This window comes from Micropterus salmoides, unplaced genomic scaffold (genome assembly GCF_014851395.1).
Source record: "Micropterus salmoides isolate LMB-PRFRI ecotype aquatic unplaced genomic scaffold, ASM1485139v1 Ms_hic_scaffold_10, whole genome shotgun sequence".
Taxonomy (NCBI): domain Eukaryota; kingdom Metazoa; phylum Chordata; class Actinopteri; order Centrarchiformes; family Centrarchidae; genus Micropterus; species Micropterus salmoides.
The window spans coordinates 19,149,785-19,155,810 of NW_024040041.1; the positions used below are offsets into that span (position 1 = coordinate 19,149,785).

General features: G+C 40.4%; 1 protein-coding gene across 1 annotated transcript in view; it reads right to left on the reverse strand.

The window, feature by feature from the left end:
* Positions 1 to 6,026, reverse strand: part of coro7 (coronin 7) — a 112,888-nt gene that overhangs the window by 25,513 nt on the left and 81,349 nt on the right.

The window sequence follows — 6,026 nt, forward strand, 5'->3', positions numbered from 1 at the left end:
CTGTTGATAAGCAGAAATCCCTCACTTTTTCCTCAAGAGTGAACTGATAAACCAGCCATAACTGCTCTGTCCACAAATGCAGGATCCCCCAGCTGACACAGCACCCACATGTGTCTAGTTTAAAAGGCTTTGAAGGCTAAATGGCTCTGAAAAAGACAAATCACACAGTTGCTAAGGGAAAGATGTTGTCAATCAGCTCTATTATATTAGTTGGTAAACCCAGGATTGTTTTCATGATGGATTCTTCATCCTTTCAACAATAAAATGTGCACTAATGGCTTGCTCAGCTCTGAGGCATGCATGGTCCAGCTGTGCTGTCTGTCGCCGTCTCTCTCCTTAATGAGAAGTGCCAGTGTGCGCAGAGTCAACAGACTAGTAAACCTCAAAGTGAACTATGGTCTGACCTCTGTAGGTCTCTCTGTGTGTTCGCTGTCTCGCCCTCCTCTGCGTGAAACAAACTTTCTTGAGGTCTTTGTGTTGAGGGCCTTTTCATGTTGTTGACGGACATAACTCGCTCACATAAAGCTCTCAGCTTGCTCCAATAAGGCCCCGAATGTCATGACAGGGCCACAGGAATATGAAAAAGAAAATACTCAAATCATAATTATAATAAAAAGCACAAAAACAAGACAATAAACAAGACGACAAACAGGAGCCAGTAATGTTTCAAATTTTGACATCCTGTCTGTGTTACCCAAAGCAAGGTTCATTAACACAGCCTGTGTAACAGTACCTCTGGCTGACAAATGGTGAGAAAGGGCAAAATTATATTTTGGTGAGCACCGCTACCCCTCTTCAGCCTTTAACTGAAGTTCAGTTTGGGCCCTCCCGCAGAGGGGGGATGTGAGACACTTAGGGTCCAATTAACCAAAGATGAACTACAGTACGTAAACATGGTAATAAAATGTGCATTTGTTTTAATAGCGTTATATACGAAAAGGTTCCTCTACAGAAGACAGCTTTATGAGGAACAAACTGAGTTAGAATGGGTAAAGCTGGCAAGAGTGGACAGGTGGGAAGAGTCAACATTTCACTTTTATCTGATCCAGTGCATTTGATTATGGCATTATGCGTTTGTTCTCACAGAAACAGTGGCAACTTCTGCTTTGAGTACACTTATTATTCCCCTCTCTATTGGCCATAATTCTCTGTCACGTCCAGGTTCCCATAGCATCTACTAAGGCTTGAAGAAGGGCCCTAATTCAGTCTTACAGCAGCCCACACATACCGCCGTCAGAGCGCATTTATGTGTGACGGGAAGACATGTTATTGTGTAAAGAGGGGGATGGCATGCATCTGCACAAAACACACATGAACACAGATGCCAATGCGTATTATGCAGATATGTTAAACAGTAACAAAGAACACACTCTAACCTCAGCCTTTAAAGGACAGAGAGAGGCTAGGAGAATAATGAGCTGGGTTAGGACTCCATCAGAAAATAACCCAGGACCATCATTCCAAGACTGTCCTAATGGGAAAGCAACGCATGATTCCTGAAATCGCTCCCACCCTCTTCCTGTGTGTTTGTGCTCGCTATTTGTGCTGTGTGGTCAATATAACACTGTACATTCTTATGCCCCTTCTGTAATTAAGTTAAGGAACCACCAAATCTTTCAACTCAGCCTTGTTCTTTCCAAATCTGGATAATGTTTAGGGTTCCAGGAAAAAGCAAAAAATGTCATATTTCATCTCAAATCATATTTCTAAATTGAGCTGAATAGGCAAAAATATATATTTCGCATCGCACAGCAGCACACATTGTGACAAATATTTTAGGTAAAAAGTGGCCTTGTCTGGTTACAAAATGTGCTGCACAGGCTGTTTTCAGACATTTGATGGACATTTTATTCTGTTTTTGAAGCTGTAAAAAAACAACAACTTCAATTTCTCAAAAGAAGGCATGTTTGTTATTTCAACTGACAATGTGGGGAGAAAGTGAAAAGGTAAAATCTCATTTTCGGGGTGGGCTGTTTTCCTAGATATGCTCTAATTCTCTCGGACTCTCTTCCCAGCTCTCCTGCAGAGACTCTTTCCTCGTGTGTTGTCCGCTTAACTCGCGCCTACAATTCAAAAAGTAGAAACCCACAGGCATGTTGCGAACAACAAAACACAATACACCTCAAACCAAAGACACATGCTCATGTGTCTGCACAGAGCTGCAGATGTGACCGTGAAGGGTATGACTGTGTGCTATGAATATAGTTGTGTCTTCATGGCGGTCTGCATCGTTCCATGACTGGGCGTCAGCTTGGAAGAAGTGATGTTAATTTGAAGGCAAAGGGTGGTCGCACCAAATATTCATTTGATTGAGATTTTTTTTCTGAGCACTTGCCTTTTGTTAATTGATCAATGTGATCTTTTAACATGTCTATTTTTGCGTTACAGCACAAACTTTTTCACAGTACTGTATTTGCCGTATACTGCACAATACAGTGAGAAGACTAAACATACAATTGATGTTTACAGCAAAATTATTAGGAACAAAAAAAAGGAGGAAATGAACTAATGTTGTACATCCAAAACAAACCTATCCTAAAATCAAAGCAAGAACAAACTGTCAATGTTGAGTGAAAATCCTTCAACGTGATACAAAAATAAGAGAAAAAAACCTTTAGGAGGTGGGACATAGACAGTTTTGTCTGTTTAGAATAAGTTTAGCCTGTCTGATAAGCTCTTTGTCCCTGTGTGGACAGGAAGATAAAACCAAAGCCATCAATTATTTTTGTCATTCGCAAGTGTTTCTGTCCCTGTGTGGAGATAACATGTGAACTGATCTTCACAATAATTTCCATTTGACAATCACACTCCCACTAAGCATCTTTGATCTTCCATTATCTTACAATAGTAAACACGCTTCACAAATAGTATAATTCCAAACAATAAATCATGTGTCACGTAAGATCTACGGCGATGCATACAAGATCCATAAAAGATAGGCAAAGCTGAACTTGAAATAACGTTGAGCCACAGTATAAAAGTCGCCATATATCATGGAGGCAAGAAAATGACTCATGAAGTCAGAAATGATGAAGTGAGAGAACGTGAAGCAGCCAAAAACACAAGAGATTAGGGCCTAACTAGGGTGGGGAAAGAGAATGTGATGAAAGTCTGCTGGTTGATGAAATCCTTTAGCGTGAGTTTGCACACCCATACACACACTTACACACACTTTTGCATGAGTGAATTAAAAGAAAGAACAAGTGATAATGTAAGAGTACAAGTTAAGAGGTGGTAGTGTGGAAAGGGTATTTCGATGAAAACTGACAAGAAGTAGTACTCCCTGTCGCTAAGTGCCCCTAGCTTTAAACCGTTAGCAGGCTGCGGTTCTCTCAGCAGCAAACCAGTGTTTTACTGGTTCCCCTGGGCAGTGTTATGGAGTGGGGTGTATACCGCCTCACCATCTTTTACTGAGCCAGGGTGATTAGGAGCCCAGTGTGCTGACGGCACATGCAGTAATGCTGTTACAGCCACTAGACTGTGATTTACACCACTGACCGAGCGCCTGTGCTGTAACATACAAACATGTGGAGCAGACTACAATAAGGCTTTCCTGCTGTGGTCATTTCAGTGCAGAACAGAGTGGTCGAGACTTGATGAGTAGGGGTGTAACAATGTACATTCTGTTATGTTGGATTGTCGATTAGTGCTGTCAATTCAATGCACATGATGAATGGAACCATTCTCTACGCAATTTCTTTCTTCAAAAATTGTTTCACAATAGACTACAGTGTTTGTTGAGCAGAGAGGACATCTGCGAAAATTTAAAGAACTTTTTTTTTTTGCTGAGTTATATGTTGCTATGCTGCTAAATGGGTCAGGAGAAAATCCTATTCTTTCATTTAAAAATCTCAAATATTCTAAGTTCAATATTGTAATAAATGTAGGTACAATCTCAGGAATCCGTTATTTATGATGGATTTCAGGTGTATTAAATCACGATGCCAACAGGCCTGATGTCACTGAGGATACCCTTGTACATCCTTGTATTGTGTGAATTTGGGGGTTTTAACAGCTTGAGCGGGAGTTTATATTCTATAATCACACAGAAAGTACAGATAAATGATAAATATTTAGGCAAAATTATTAAATTAAATGAACAAATAACAAATATGAATATATTCTAGAAGTGCGGAGAAGGCTTTGCAAAAATGGGAAAAGGAGGCTAGACAACCATGTTTTGAATCAAACTTTGTCTTAGATTTTAAAAGAAATTATGCCTGCACTGATGAGGTAAAGATTAAATTCTATGAAACTTTTATTTTACACATTGACCCACTTATTATTAAGTTGAAATGTAAGTTTTTGAAACCTTTAAAACTCAGTCAAACTTTAACTGAGTAGTGTGCGTTTCACCTATTTTACAAATGGATGTCTGATTATACTGCTTAAAATTGTTAATATGCTAAACTTACTCCAAGTTAACACATTCATTACTCCTTTATGCAAGTTGGCATCGCAACACTGTATTTTTGTTGGCTGTAAAACTTAGTAAAACTACAACAAGCAACCAGTCGCCAGTCTTGAGATGAGTCCTTGAGTACCTGAGCTGTAGACCCTGATCCTCCACAACATCCAACACACACAAGCTGAATGACTAAGATAAATAACTCACCCTCAGTGTTACCTGTATAACCTCAGTGCTGGCGTTGTGGTTTGTACACAGAGGTTTGTGTTTATTTAAGTAGAGAGCAAGTGAGCAAACAAGGGGAAGAAACAGATACAGAACACCATACTCGTACATGTGGGATAAAATACAACAGGGTAACATTTACTTCTTACCCCTTCTTAATTTCTCCTGAACACGTAAAACTCAGTTGTGGCTACAACTGAGGAGCCACATCTGGCCCCTGCGGGACACGCGTGAAATAATTTTTCTATTCCTACAATTTTCTGTAATGCCTTGCAGATGGTACAGTGTGTGTTACGTGCAATAACTCCTAAAGTAGGAGCATGAGGAGAACGAGCAGGAGACAGGCATGAGCCGCAGACTGCTATCAGAAAGTAAACTGTGCAAAATACATAAGCACGGCTCCACAAGTGGACAACTTAAGTGTCCCTTGTCCAGAGGATACCGAGGGCGGCTGTGGTTTTGAAGAGGCACGTGCGACGGCCTCGACGGTACAGAGAGATCTGTTTGTTGAATATTTTTCTTGTTGGGAGTCTACGCCTTCAGCACGTGGCTAAGTGACATCACCACAGGGAGAAATCTGGCCTGGGTTCAATTGTTCGAGGGGGGGGGGGGGGTTTGTTTTGTTTTTTACAAGTTCTTTTCAACATCCCTGCGTGAAAGTGTAGGTCAAACAAACACAAATATTAGAGCAGTGTGCGCAAGAGGTTTCAGTGTTCTGTGACATGTGGCTAAAAGTAAACATTGGAGGTGACACAGTTCCTGAGGGCTATCACCTTACTGTACCTTGTTGGGACAGGCTGACACTGAAATAGTCTGCCAGCTGCTGACGGGTAGTTTTTCACTGGCGTTAGGAAGTATTCGATAGTTTTCTCAGCTTGAGTGAATGAAACGAGCATATGTGCTAATGTACACTGCACACATACACTGTGGAGACAACTGACAGACCCTCGTGTGTCAATGGACAAATAAAGTGTGTGGACCTTTTAATAATAAATAAATGTCATAGAAGGTGACACATAGTTTCTCTCTTAATAATATATCTCAGTAATATTTCTGAACAGCAAATGCTTGCTGGATCATGTAGCCTATGTGTGCCTATGTGTTGAAAGGGAAGTTGTGTAACCAGATAGTTTTAATTTGATGTGATCTGATCCTGACATTAGCCCTGTCAAAGTGTCTGTAACATAATAATATAGCCACTCCCATCATTTTCTGGAGAGGAGTAAAATGGATATTGGCTACTTCAAAAAGCAAAGCAAGGTAGTTAAGAAATAGCCATTCAAATGAAATGTAACAAGCCTCTCTGAACAGTAAATAATGAAACCAGTAAAGTCTCTTGCTTAAAACAGGTCATGCAGGTAGACATTAATATATAGCTAACTGAAAGGAGGCT